The following is a 15366-nucleotide window of genomic DNA, read 5'->3' as shown; positions in this document are numbered from 1 at the left end:
CTCGTCCCCATACAGAAGTGTTCCTTCCTGACAATCTCCTGCTCGTCAGTGAAAGAGACACATTTACATGCAGCGATCTCCTCCACAGTATAGGGGGCAGTGATCACTAATGCCATCGCTCGTCCCCATACAGAAGTGTTCCTTCCTGACAATCTCGTGCTCGTGAGTGGAGGAGACACATTTACATGCGGTGATCTCCTCCACAGTATAGAGGGCAGTGACCACTAAGGCCATCGCTCGTCTTCATACAGAAGTGTTCCTTCCTCACAATCTCCTGCTGTCAGTGGAGGAGACACATTTACATGCGGTGATCTCCTCCACAGTATGGGGAGCAGTGACCACTAATGCCATTGCTCGTCCACATACAGAAGTGTTCCTTCCTGACAATCTCCTGCTCGTCAGTGGAGGAGACACATTTACATGTAGTGATCTCCTCCACAGTATGGGGAGCAGTGACCACTAATGCCATTGCTCGTCCCCATACAGAAGTGTTCCTTCCTGACAATCTCGTGCTCGTGAGTGGAGGAGACACATTTACATGCGGTGATCTCCACAGTATAGAGGGCAGTGACCACTAATGCCATCGCTCATCCGCATACTGAAGCGTTACATCCTGACAATCTCCTGCTCGTCAGTGGAGGAGACACATTTACATGCGGTGATCTCCTCCACAGTACGGGGAGCAGTGATAACTAATGCCATCGCTCGTCCACATACAGAAGTGTTCCTTCCTGACAATCTCCTGCTCGTCAGTGGAGGAGACACATTTACATGCAGTGATCTCCTCCACAGTATGGGGAGCAGTGACCACTAATGCCATCGCTCGTCCCCATACAGAAGTGTTCCTTCCTGACAATCTCCTGCTCGTCAGTGGAGGAGACACATTTACATGCGGTGATCTCCTCCACAGTATAGAGGGCAGTGACCACTAATGCCATCGCTCATCCGCATACTGAAGCGTTACATCCTGACAATCTCCTGCTCGTCAGTGGAGGAGACACATTTACATGCGGTGATCTCCTCCACAGTACGGGGAGCAGTGATAACTAATGCCATCGCTCGTCCACATACAGAAGTGTTCCTTCCTGACAATCTCCTGCTCGTCAGTGGAGGAGACACATTTACATGCAGTGATCTCCTCCACAGTATGGGGAGCAGTGACCACTAATGCCATCGCTCGTCCCCATACAGAAGTGTTCCTTCCTGACAATCTCCTGCTCGTCAGTGGAGGAGACACATTTACATGCAGTGATCTCCTCCACAGTACAGGGAGCAGTGACCACTAATGCCATCGCTCGTCCCCATACAGAAGTGTTCCTTCCTGACAATCTCCTGCTGTCAGTGGAGGAGACACATTTACATGCAGTGATCTCCTCCACAGTATGGGGAGCAGTGACCACTAATGCCATTGCTCGTCCGCATACAGAAGTGTTCCTTCCTGACAATCTCCTGCTGGTCAGTGGAGGAGACACATTTACATGCAGTGATCTCCTCCACAGTACGGGGAGCAGTGATAACTAATGCCATCGCTCGTCCACATACAGAAGTGTTCCTTCCTGACAATCTCCTGCTCGTCAGTGGAGGAGACACATTTACATGCAGTGATCTCCTCCACAGTATGGGGAGCAGTGACCACTAATGCCATCGCTCGTCCCCATACAGAAGTGTTCCTTCCTGACAATCTCCTGCTCGTCAGTGGAGGAGACACATTTACATGCGGTGATCTCCTCCACAGTATAGAGGGCAGTGACCACTAATGCCATCGCTCATCCGCATACTGAAGCGTTACATCCTGACAATCTCCTGCTCGTCAGTGGAGGAGACACATTTACATGCGGTGATCTCCTCCACAGTACGGGGAGCAGTGATAACTAATGCCATCGCTCGTCCACATACAGAAGTGTTCCTTCCTGACAATCTCCTGCTCGTCAGTGGAGGAGACACATTTACATGCAGTGATCTCCTCCACAGTATGGGGAGCAGTGACCACTAATGCCATCGCTCGTCCCCATACAGAAGTGTTCCTTCCTGACAATCTCCTGCTCGTCAGTGGAGGAGACACATTTACATGCAGTGATCTCCTCCACAGTACAGGGAGCAGTGACCACTAATGCCATCGCTCGTCCCCATACAGAAGTGTTCCTTCCTGACAATCTCCTGCTGTCAGTGGAGGAGACACATTTACATGCAGTGATCTCCTCCACAGTATGGGGAGCAGTGACCACTAATGCCATTGCTCGTCCGCATACAGAAGTGTTCCTTCCTGACAATCTCCTGCTGGTCAGTGGAGGAGACACATTTACATGCAGTGATCTCCTCCACAGTACGGGGAGCAGTGACCACTAATGCCATCGCTCGTCCCCATACAGAAGTGTTCCTTCCTGACAATCTCCTGCTCGTCAGTGGAGGAGACACATTTACATGCAGTGATCTCCTCCACAGTATGGGGAGCAGTGACCACTAATGCCATTGCTCGTCCACATACAGAAGTGTTCTTTCCTGACAATCTCGTGCTCGTCAGTGGAGGAGACACATTTACATGCGGTGATCTCCTCCACAGTATAGAGGGCAGTGACCACTAATGCCATCGCTCATCCGCATACTGAAGCGTTACATCCTGACAATCTCCTGCTCGTCAGTGGAGGAGACACATTTACATGCGGTGATCTCCTCCACAGTACGGGGAGCAGTGATAACTAATGCCATCGCTCGTCCACATACAGAAGTGTTCCTTCCTGACAATCTCCTGCTCGTCAGTGGAGGAGACACATTTACATGCAGTGATCTCCTCCACAGTATGGGGAGCAGTGACCACTAATGCCATCGCTCGTCCCCATACAGAAGTGTTCCTTCCTGACAATCTCCTGCTCGTCAGTGGAGGAGACACATTTACATGCGGTGATCTCCTCCACAGTATAGGGGGCAGTGATCACTAATGCCATTGCTCGTCCACATACAGAAGTGTTCTTTCCTGCCAATCTCGTGCTCGTGAGTGGAGGAGACACATTTACATGCGGTGATCTCCTCCACAGTATAGAGGGCAGTGACCACTAATGCCATCGCTCATCCGCATACAGAAGCGTTCTTTCCTGACAATCTCCTGCTCGTCAGTGGAGGAGACACATTTACATGCGGTGATCTCCTCCACAGTACGGGGAGCAGTGATAACTAATGCCATCGCTCGTCCACATACAGAAGTGTTCCTTCCTGACAATCTCCTGCTCGTCAGTGGAGGAGACACATTTACATGCAGTGATCTCCTCCACAGTACAGGGAGCAGTGATCACTAATGCCATCGCTCGTCCCCATACAGAAGTGTTCCTTCCTGACAATCTCCTGCTCGTCAGTGGAGGAGACACATTTACATGCAGTGATCTCCTCCACAGTACGGGGAGCAGTGACCACTAATGCCATCGCTCGTCCCCATACAGAAGTGTTCCTTCCTGACAATCTCCTGCTCGTCAGTGGAGGAGACACATTTACATGCAGTGATCTCCTCCACAGTACGGGGAGCAGTGACCACTAATGCCATCGCTCGTCCCCATACAGAAGTGTTCCTTCCTGACAATCTCCTGCTCGTCAGTGAAAGAGACACATTTACATGCAGCGATCTCCTCCACAGTATAGGGGGCAGTGATCACTAATGCCATCGCTCGTCCCCATACAGAAGTGTTCCTTCCTGACAATCTCCTGCTCGTCAGTGGAGGAGACACATTTACATGCGGTGATCTCCTCCACAGTATAGGGGGCAGTGATCACTAATGCCATCGCACATCCTCCTACAGAAGCGTTCCTTCCTGACGATCACCAGGAGACACATTGACATACAGTGATCTCCTCCACAGTATGGGGAGCAGTGATCACTAATGCCATCGCTTGTCCTCATACAGAAGTGTTCCTTCCTGACAATCTCCTGCTCGTCAGTGGAGGAGACACATTTACATGTAGTGATCTCCTCCACAGTATGGGGAGCAGTGATCACTAATGCCATCGCTTGTCCTCATACAGAAGTGTTCCTTCCTCACAATCTCCTGCTCGTCAGTGGAAGAGACACATTTACATGCAGCGATCTCCTCCACAGTATAGAGGGCAGTGATCACTAATGCCATCGCACGTCCTACAGAAGCGTTCCTTCCTGAAGATCACCAGGAGACACATTGACATACAGTGATCTCCTCCACAGTAGAAGGAGTAGTGATTACTAGAAATAAGCAAAGTTTTTAAAAATTCGATTTGGTCACTTTGCCAATTTTTTCCTCAAAATTTGCTTCAATTTGAATTAATTTGTCGCAAAGCGCGTTAGATCAATTGTGGTCTACAGTTATATTTTAGGGAGAGTGTATCTCTGTGTACACCAGTGTGCAGTGCAGCAACATGCATAGCGAGTCCTTTCTGATGCTAAACCAGTTACTGTGCGTCTGAATGATAGGCAGTCTCATATATGGCCGCGCACTTCATCGTGCAGGCCACCAGCATTCCTAGCTAAAAGAAAAATTAAAAAAACAGACGGCATCCTTCGGTAAAGAAAAATGAAAAAAAAAAAAAAATCCTGCGGGTTCCCAATGACTCTTCAGCGGAAGGCAGCGCCAAGAAGGAGATGGAGGCAGCGCCACACAGCGGTGGAGAAAAAAAGGTTCTTTTAATCCATGTGGTAACACATGCGTTTGAATCCCTTCTGTTAGCTGTAGAATGACTGTGTGTCACTATCAGGCTCAGTTCACACTTCACTTATTTGGTCAGTTATTCTCATCAGTTATTGTCAGCCCAAAGCAGGTACCGGTCAAACCCACAGAACAGGTGCAGATCTATTCCTGATACCTAATTGGAGAGTAGGCCTGGCTCCTGCGTTTGCCTCATAATAAGTGATGGAAATAACTGATAGTGTGAACTCAGCCGTACAGGTGAATGTTTCTAATAAGGGTACAATGGGATGATCGCTAACTGAGCTGGTCCATCGGGCAGTCCAGATCTTTGCAGGCTGAAAGATTATTGACAGGTCTGATCAATAAGGACATCAGTCACCGGTGCCTTCACCGGTGGAAAGCGTAACCTTCAATCTTCCAGGCTGGGCCAATACTGCAGAGAGGAAGGGAGAACCCTCCAACCCGGCCGACAACTTGAACAAATAAGGGAAATTTATTCCTTGATCATTTTATCAACAATTCTGGAAATATAAAAGGAAAATGGTGGAAAAAAAGGGGAGAGGGGGGTTTACTGCCCGCTATCATGCAGTATACGGATAGCAAGTGCCTGCACAGTTGTCCCATCTCCCCACCATACGAGGTATTAATTCATGGCTGGAGACTGTATGTCCATCTTGCTTCTTTCTGCTCCATCTCCGTCTCTAATACCTGTGCTGATGACCTCAATCATAGTGAATGACAGGACCCTCACGTCACCGCCATGTCTGGAAATGGGTTTAGAACCTTTATTCCTCATATCCCCTTTATGCTCCAAGATCTGTTTTAAAATTTGCAACAGGTTTTGCCGACATACATCGAGTTGCAGGCACCTCTCCGTAAGTATCCTACTGTAAAGGAGCGGGTACGGTATATATTGTGTCCACCAGAATCAGAGAAGGTTGAGTCTGTCCGAGTGAACAGACATGCCCTACAATGTCCACATCGAACTGTACCCATTCTTCTGGGAGTAAGTCAGGTTTCTATGGACTAACCTGGTCTATAGGTGATGGCTAGAAAGTCTGGAACCATCCCGGAGAAGTCTGATTTTAAGGGACACCAGTATTTCTCTAATACACCTCACTTCTTGCGCCCTTGAATCATAGGTACCTATAATACGGAGGGTCAACAATTTTGTTCTATGACAAGTCCGCGCATTGTCCCATAGTTTCCGGAAAGCTCTGATAATAGTGAATAGCCGAATGACCAAGAAAGCGATCAATTCCTTCTGTATGTCATGAGTAAAAAATACACCAATATGATTTTGATTAAGTGCTTCCACAAAATGGACCATAGAACTAAGATGTCATCTATGAATCTTACCCATAGTAGGATCCGTGGCGTCCACTTACTATACTGGTCCAAAAATACTATCGTATACTCCCACCTGCCCAGGAGCAAATTTGCGTAAGTCGGCGCACATAGGCTACCCATCGCGCTGAGCTGGTGGTAATATCTGGAGTCAGAATAAATTCTCATTGTGCCCCGATAATGATTACTTTTAGTATGAAGGACGTACTTTGTAGCTCTCAGTACCATTGGATGTAGGACAGATGTGTAGATGGTCTCAACGTCAATGGAGACCAGCCACACGTCGGCGTCAACCACAGTCCCTTCTAGTCCTTTAAGTATCTCGTATATATAAGGTTAAGGACAGAACAGATGGCCGCAGAATTCTAATATATGTGCCCACATTTTGTGTTAGATTGCCCACCCCTGACACGATAGCTCTACCTTTCAAACCTTTGTGGACTTTCGGAAGTCCATAAAATGTTGCAATTTTGGGACGTTGAGGGATTTTTGGGATTAATCCGGTGGTTTTCTAACGCTTCCTTTAATATACAGTAGCTGACAATTCAGACCAGTAAGATCTAGTTGGATCCCCCACAAGAATCCCAGAACTCTTGGAGTCAGAAGGAAGAGACAGATGCATCTGGTGATATGGTTTACAATGCTTCTTTGTCTGAGAAAGATCTCTGTTTGATTGTCGAGACCCTCAATCTTTGGAGTAGGATAGTTTTTCTTTTGACTAGTATGTGTGCTATAATTTCATTCTTCAAGATCTCTAATCACTGAGTTGAGAAAGAGGTCAATATGTTGATCTGATTCTTCTGGTGTCGTTTTCCCCCTTCCTCTTTCATTGTCCTCAATCAATTGGGCGAGATCTTCCATTCCTTGTAAATCCTCTACTTCTATCCCAAATTCCTGGCATTTTTCTATTAGTTTGTGTAAATGTTTTATGTCACCAAATCTTTCTGATAAAAAGATGTAGGTCCTTAATCCAATGAAATACATTAAAGGGGTTCTGCACTTTCATTTAACTGATGATCTATCCTCTGGATAGATCATCAGCATCTGATCGGCGGGTCCGACACCCAGGACCCCCGCCGATCAGCTGTTTGAGAAGGCAGAGGCGCTCCAGTAGGGCCTTCTCACTGTTTACCGCCGGCCCACTGACATCATGACTAGTATCAACTAGCGTGGGCGGGGCTAAACTCTGTTCACTTGAATGGAGCTTAGCCCCGCCCACGCTAGTTGATACTAGTCATGATGTCAGTGGGCCGGCGGTAAACAGTAAGAAGGCCGCGGCGCTGCTGGCGCACCGCTGCCTTCTCAAACAGCTGATCGGCGGGGGTCCCGAGTCTCGGACCCCCGCCGATCAGAAGCTGATGATCTATCCAGAGGATAGGTCATCAGTTAAAACAAAGTGCAGAACTCCTTTAAGTCTTCTCTTTGGGAAAAAGGATCCTTTAGATATTATTTCGGGGGAATTCCTGACAGATTGAGGATGAGTGAAGTGTCCACAGCATGGCCGGTCTTAATTTTCCCTCGACCTGTGTGTGTTCTCTCAGAGTGTATGCATTTGATTGGGTGTTCTGTGGGTGACATTACATTTGAGGTGCCATGAGATGATGAGGAAGTAGTAGAACATAATTATGCATTGGAGCCACCCATTGATGATTCCCCTGCTGTGGATGGCAGGGTGGTCTGGGCTGGGACCTCCCCATGAGTGTTGTAATCCTGAATTTACTTGAGGATATCCGCTGTTACTCCTTCTCCTACCTTCTTTGTAATAGCCTCTGCCTTGGCCCCTCGGCAATGTTGAGGGTTCTCCCTTCCTCTCTGCAGTATTGGCCCAGCCTAGATACTGGGGTAGTTTTTTAATGATTATTAAAGGTGACATTTCACACTGGTGAAGGTGCTCTGTGACTTTGTATGTTTGCATGCTGAAAGATCAGAATTTGCCAGCGGCAGATTGTGTTGTCTAATTACGATCTGCTGCTATACCACTGTATAGCATGGTGACGAGCGATGGCAAGGTTAGCAGCAGTCACCTCAGCAAGTAAACAGACGATTGCTGGGAGGGTACGCTACCCTCCCGACAATCGTCTGTGTGATTGGGGTGTTTAATACACCCTATATCAGCATGGACTTAACCGTGGAGTGGCCCAAAATACAAGTAGTGGGGAGGGTATAAGCAATAGGGCTGTGTTCACATCACTGTTTATTTTTCCGTTCTTCAAATTCTTCAGAAGAACAGCCCAAAAAATCCTGTTTGAGTATCTGCATTCATACAGTCAGTATTTATTAAGCATTTGATCAGTATTAGTAAAGAAAAAACAGGAGCGGGTCCAAAACAGAGATAACATGTGATGGGAATATTTGCATGTCTTCTGTGTTTTGGACCCACTCCTGCTTTTGAATTCCAAATCATGGTCAATTCCTGTTGCAAAATACTAATCGCGAGATCAAGGCCTTCTGGACACTCAAAAGGGACAGGACCCAGTTTCTTTTTGTTATTTGTCAACGCAGCCAAACAGGGATACTGTCACAGATGGTGTAGCAGAAAACAAGAAGTTACAAATAAGGATCCGACTGGCTTGATCCAAAACTAAGGAACAAAAGGGTGAGCCCTATTAAAGCCCTGAAGCTCTCCCTGTCTTCTCAGCCCATGCAAAGATCTCAGTGATAGAAAGTTGCATGTCCACGTACCTAGACTGAGTGACATCTGCAAACCCTAGAATAGTGAGGGGACACGACCACCGGCTCCCTGCACTTAATACGGAGGGAGTCAGGGTCACCTAGAATCAAGCCAACAGGAAACCACAAATACAGAAATAGACTTATCTGAAGAACCAGCTGTAGCAACTTCAAGCAGACAACACAATCCAGGAAGTAATATAAACCGCAAAGTGAGGTAGTATGGGAGGAGATATATAGGGAGGCAATCACTGCTAATAGATGACAGCTGGGAGAGGGAGGAGAGATGTCAAAGCGAAAGCAAAACAAAAGATCATGCAGGAGGTACTGAAGAACGTCTATCAGAACTTCTCAGAGATCTGGCAGTGACAGTACCCCTCCCTCTACGAGTGGACTCTGGACACTCAGAGCCCACCTTCTCAGGATGGGACCTATGGATCTTCCAAGTCTGAGGAAGATCAAGATGGTAGGCAACAGGATTGATGACGGACAAGATTTTGTAAGGCTCAAAAAACTTAGGACCCAACATCCAGGAGGGAACCTTCAATTTGATATTCTTAGTAGACAACCACACCAGATCACCAACATTCGGGTCCGGACCAGGCACACGTCTCTTATCAGCCACACGCTTATATCTCTCACTCATGCTCTTTAGATTATCCTGAATCTTTTGCCAAATAGATGATAAAGACGAGGAGAATCTCCCCTCATCAGGTAAACCAGAACCCCCCTCTCCAGAGAATGTCCCAAACTGCGGATGAAACCCATATGCACCAAACAATGGTGATTCAGAGGACTCCTGACGACGGTTATTTAAAGCAAACTCAGCAAGGGAGAGAAAAGAACACCAATCCTCCTGATTCTCTGCCACAAAACAGTGCAGATATGTCTCAAGATTCTGATTGACGCGCTCCGTCTGGCCATTCGACTGCGGGTGGAAAGCAGAAGAGAATGACAACCAAACCCCCAAGCAAGAACAGAAGGCCTTCCAGAATCTGGAAACAAACTGCGTGCCCCTATCAGAGACTATGTCTGAAGGAATACCGTGCAGTTTGACAATGTGATCAAGAAATGCCTGCGCCAGCGTTTTAGCATTGGGCAAGCCAGGAAAAGGGATGAAATGCACCATTTTGCTAAAACGGTCCACCACCACCAGAATCACAGTCTTCCCCGAGGAACGAGGCAGGTCCGTAATGAAGTCCATGGACAGATGTGTCCAAGGATGGGAAGGAATGGGTAACGGAAGGAGAGGACCCGATGGCCGTGAATGAGGGACTTTGGCACGAGCACATGTCTCGCAGGCTGCCACAAAACCCTCAACCGACTTACGAAAAGCCGGCCACCAGAATCACTGAGCAATGAGATCCACTGTGGCTCTACCCCCCGGGTGCCCAGCAAGGACAGTATCGTGGTGCTCCTTAAACACCTCCGGACCGCCTAACGCACATGTGCGTTCCGGAGGTGGCAGGCTGGCGCACAGTCACGCATATACGCGTCATCTCGCGAGACGCGAGATTTCCTGTGAACGCGCGCACACAGGCGCGCGCGCTCACAGGAACGGAAGGTAAGCGAGTGGATCTCCAGCATGCCAGCGGCGATCGTTCGCTGGCAGGCTGGAGATCCGAATTTTTTAACCCCTAACAGGTATATTAGACGCTGTTTTCATAACAGCGTCTAATATACCACCTACCTGGTCCTCTGGTGGTCCCTTTTGTTAGGATCGACCACCAGAGGACTCAGGTAGGTCAGTACAGTCGCACCCAACACCACACTACACTACACCCCCCCCCCGTCACTTATTAACCCCTTATAAACCCCTGATCACCCATGATCACCCCATATAAACTCCCTGATCACCCCCCTGTCATTGATCACCCCCCTGTCATTGATCACCCCCCTGTCAGGCTCCGTTCAGACGTCCGTATGATTTTTACGGATCCACGGATACATGGATTGGATCCGCAAAACGCATACGGACGTCTAAATGGAGCCTTACAGGGGGGTGATCAATGACAGGCGGGTGATCACCCATATACACTCCCTGATCACCCCCTGTCATTGATCACCCCCCTGTAAGGCTCCATTCAGACGTCCGCATGATTTTTACGGATCCATGGATACATGGATCGGATCCGCAAAACGCATACGGACGTCTAAATGGAGCCTTACAGGGGGGTGATCAATGACAGGCGGGTGATCACCCATATACACTCCCTGATCACCCCCCTGTAAGGCTCCATTCAGACGTCCGCATGTGTTTTGTGGATCCGATCCATGTATCCATGGATCCGTAAAAAATCATGCGGATGTCTGAATGGAGCCTTACAGGGGGGGTGATCAGTGACAGGGGGGTGATCACCCTGATCACCCCCTGTCATTGATAACCCCCCTGTAAGGCTCCATTCAGACGTCCGCATGTGTTTTGCGGATCCGATCCATGGATCCGTAAAAATTATACGGACGTCTGAATGGAGCCTTACCAGGGGCGTGATCAATGACAGGGGGGTGATCCGGGAGTCTATATGGGTGATTACCCCCCTGTCATTGATCACCCCCCTGTCATTGATCACCCCCCCTGTCATTGATCACCCCCCCCCCCTGTAAGGCTCCATTCAGACATTTTTTTTGGCACAAGTTAGCGGAAATTTTTTGTTTGTTTTTGTTTTTGTTTTTTCTTACTAAGTCTCATATTCTACTAACTTGTGTCAAAAAATAAAATCTCCCATGAACTCACCATACCCCTCACGGAATCCAAATGTGTAAACATTTTTAGACATTTATATTCCAGACTTCTTCTCACGCTTTAGGGCCCCTAAAAAGCCAGGGCAGTATAAATACCCCACATGTGACCCCATTTCGGAAAGAAGACACACCAAGGTATTCCGTGAGGGGCATATTGAGTCCATGAAAGATTGAAATTTTTGTCCTAAGTTAGCGGAAAGTGAGACTTTGTGAGAAAAAAAACAAAAAATCAATCTCCGCTAACTTATGCAAAAAATAAAAAATTTCTAGGAACTCGCCAGGCCCCTCATTGAATACCTTGGGGTGTCTTCTTTCCAAAGTGGGGTCACATGTGGGGTATTTATACTGCCCTGGCTTTTTAGGGGCCCGAAAGTGTGAGAAGAAGTCTGGGATCCAAATGTCTAAAAATGCCCTCCTAAAAGGAATTTGGGCCGCTTTGCGCATCTAGGCTGCAAAAAAGTGTCACACATCTGGTATCGCCGTACTCAGGAGAAGTTGGGGAATGTGTTTTGGGGTGTCATTTTACATATACCCATGCTGGGTGAGAAAAATATCTTGGTCAAATGCCAACTTTGTATAAAAAAAATTGGAAAAGTTGTCTTTTGCCAAGATATTTCTCTCACCCAGCATGGGTATATGTAAAATGACACCCCAAAACACATTCCCCAACTTCTCCTGAGTACGGCGATACCAGATGTGTGACACTTTTTTGCTGCCAAGGTGGGCAAAGGGGCACATATTCCAAAGTGCACCTTTCGGATTTTGCAGGCCATTTTTTACAGATTTTGATTGCAAAGTACTTCTCACACATTTGGGCCCCTAAATTGCCAGGGCAGTAACCACGCCACAAGTGACCCCATTTTGGAAAGAAGACACCCCAAGGTATTCCGTGAGGGGCATGGCGAGTTCCTAGAATTTTTTATTTTTCGTCGCAAGTTAGTGGAATATGAGACTTTGTAAGGAAAAAAGAGAAAAAAAAAAAATCATCATTTTCCGCTAACTTGTGACAAAAAATAAAAAATTCTAGGAACTCGCCATGCCCCTCACGGAATACCTTGGGGTGTCTTCTTTCCAAAATGGGGTCACTTGTGGGGTAGTTATACTGCCCTGGCAATTTAGGGGCCCTAATGTGTGAGAAGTACCTTGCAATCAAAATGTGTAAAAAATGGCCTGCAAAATCCGAAAGGTGCACTTTGGAATATGTGCCCCTTTGCCCACCTTGGCTGCAAAAAAGTGTCACACATATGGTATCGCCGTACTCTGGAGAAGTTGGGGAATGTGTTTTGGGGTGTCATTTTACATATACCAATGCTGGGTGAGAAAAATATCTTGGCAAAAGACAACTTTTCCCATTTTTTTATACAAAGTTGGCATTTGACCAAGATATTTTTCTCACCCAGCATGGGTATATGTAAAATGACACCCCAAAACACATTCCCCAACTTCTCCTGAGTACGGCGATACCAGATGTGTCACACTTTTTTGCTGCCAAGGTGGGCAAAGGGGCACATATTCCAAAGTGCACCTTTCAGATTTTGCAGGCCATTTTTTACACATTTTGATTGCAAAGTTCTTCTCACACATTTGGGCCCCTAAATTGCCAGGGCAGTATAACTACGCCACAAGTGACCCCATTTTGGAAAGAAGACACCCCAAGGTATTCCGTGAGGGGCATGGCGAGTTCCTAGAAATTTTTATTTTTTGTCGCAAGTTAGTGGAATATGAGACTTTGTAAGAAAAAAATAAAAATAAAAAATCATCATCATTTTCCGCTAACTTGTGACAAAAAATAAAAAGTTCTATGAACTCACTATGCCCATCAGCGAATACCTTAGGGTGTCTACTTTCCGAAATGGGGTCATTTGTGGGGGTTTTCTACTGTCTGGGCATTGTAGAACCTCAGGAAACATGACAGGTGCTCAGAAAGTCAGAGCTGCTTCAAAAAGCGGAAATTCACATTTTTGTACCATAGTTTGTAAATGCTATAACTTTTACCCAAACCATTTTTTTTTTTGCCCAAACATTTTTTTTTATCAAAGACATGTAGAACAATAAATTTGGCGAAAAATTTATATATGGATGTCGTTTTTTTTGCAAAATTTTACAGCTGAAAGTGAAAAATGTCATTTTTTTGCAAAAAAATCGTTACATTTTGATTAATAACAAAAAAAGTAAAAATGTCAGCAGCAATAAAATACCACCAAATGAAAGCTCTATTAGTGAGAAGAAAAGGAGGTAAAATTCATTTGGGTGGTAAGTTGCATGACCGAGCAATAAACGGTTAAAGTAGTGTAGTGCCGAAGAGTAAAAAGTGCTCTGGTCATGAAGGGGGTTTCACCTAGCGGGGCTGAAGTGGTTAAAAACCTTATGTCATAAAGCGAGAGGCACAAACAACCTCCCAGGAGGACAAAGATCAGGAGCCTCTGACTGGGCTGCCTGAACCTCTGCCTCCAATTCAGGATAAAGAGCAGACACAACCACCCCTTCAGACAAAATGGGACCCGGGTCTTCAAAGTTCCCCGCTCCCGGTAAACAACGTGACAGGGCATCTGCCTTCACATTCTTAACCCCAGGGCGGAACGTGACCACAAAATTAAACCTTGAAAAGAACAAAGACCATCTGGCCTGTCTCGGGTGCAGACGCTTGGCTGACTCCAAGTAGGCCAGATTCTTATGGTCGGTAAACATGGTAATAGGGTGTCTGGATCCCTCTAGCCAATGGCACCATTCCTCAAAAGCTAATTTGATGGCCAACAACTCCCTATCTCCCATATCGTAATTTCTCTCTGCGGAGGAGAGTTTCCTTGAGAAAAAGGCACACGGTCGCCATTTGGCAGCAGAGGGACCCTGAGACAAGACCGCACCCACACCCACCTCAGAAGCGTCCACCTCAACTATGAAGGGCAGAGAGATATCAGGTTGTACCAAGATGGGAGCAGAAGCAAAACTCTCCTTGATACTAGAAAAGGCCTTACGCGCCTCTACCGACCAGGAGGAAAAATCTACCCCCTTTCTGGTCATATCAGTGAGTGGTTTAACAACAGAGGAATAATTCAAAATGAACTTCCTGTGATAATTGGTAAAACCCAAAAAATGCATCAGCGCCTTCTGATTCTCAGGAAGCTCCCACTCAAGCACAGCGCGGACCTTCTCGGGGTCCATGCGAAAACCAGAAGCGGAGAGAAGAAACCCCAGAAATTGAATTTCTGGAACCGCAAACACACATTTTTCCAGTTTAGCATATAATTTATTCTTCCGCAGAATGAGCAAGACCTGACGTAGGTGGGCCTTATGAGTTTTGAAATCGGGAGAAAAAATCAAAATGTCATCTAGGTACACCAGTACAAATTTTCCCATTAAATGATAAAAAATGCTGTTCACGAAATGCTGAAAAACGGCTGGGGCATTCATCAAACCAAAAGGCATAACCAAATTCTCAAAATGGCCCTCAGGGGTATTGAAGGCCGTCTTCCATTCGTCCCCTTCTCTGACCCTGACCAGGTTGTATGCCCCTCTTAAATCCAACTTGGAAAAAACTTTAGCCCCAACAATCTGGTTAAACAGGTCCGGGATCAGAGGAAGCGGATAAGGGTCACGAATTGTGATATTGTTCAGCTCCCTGAAATCCAGACAAGGTCTTAAAGAACCATCTTTTTTCTTAACAAAGAAAAAAACAGCGGCAACAGGTGACTTCGAGGGTCGTATGTGTCCCTTTCTCAGACTCTCAGAGATATAAGCACGCATAGTGATCCTCTCAGGTTGGGAAAGATTGTATAAACGAGATTTAGGCAGCTTGTCGTCTGGGATGAGATTAATAGGGCAATCGTACTCCCTGTGTGGGGGCAAATCCTGAACTCCACTCTCAGAGAAGACATCCGAAAATTCAGAGAGAAAAGATGGTACAGTCTTAGTAGCAACCTCAGAAACAGATGTCGTGAGGCAATTCTCTCTGCAAAAGTCACTC

Source organism: Bufo gargarizans, chromosome 6, assembly GCF_014858855.1.
Source record: "Bufo gargarizans isolate SCDJY-AF-19 chromosome 6, ASM1485885v1, whole genome shotgun sequence".
NCBI lineage: Eukaryota > Metazoa > Chordata > Amphibia > Anura > Bufonidae > Bufo > Bufo gargarizans.
The sequence above is the reverse complement of the archived record's forward strand: the minus strand, read 5'-3'. Positions refer to the sequence as shown.